This window comes from Macrobrachium rosenbergii, chromosome 54, assembly GCF_040412425.1.
Source record: "Macrobrachium rosenbergii isolate ZJJX-2024 chromosome 54, ASM4041242v1, whole genome shotgun sequence".
Lineage (NCBI taxonomy): Eukaryota > Metazoa > Arthropoda > Malacostraca > Decapoda > Palaemonidae > Macrobrachium > Macrobrachium rosenbergii.
In genome coordinates, this window is record NC_089794.1 from 51524597 (window position 1) to 51524897 (window position 301).

Here is a 301-nt window from a genome sequence, read left to right on the forward strand (position 1 = left end):
TGTGAGAGCCGTCAGAACTAATTTTTGTAGATCGCTGAGAACTTCCTCGGCAGTACATTTTGAACACCTACTGAGCACAGCACGTACAGAGGCCTTATCGTGATGCATGAAGTTCAGTAGGACTTTGTTCTTATATTTAATGAAGGTGAGGCCTTTTTCATTTTTCTGCAGGAGCTCCTGAAATTCAGCAGGCAACATGATGCTATGCAGGTTTTCGCAATGCGTTTGAAGGGTCATAGATTGGACGACGGACTGCCTGCTGTCCTCCTGTCTTGCAGGTCTTTTCCTTTTCTTGCCGCGG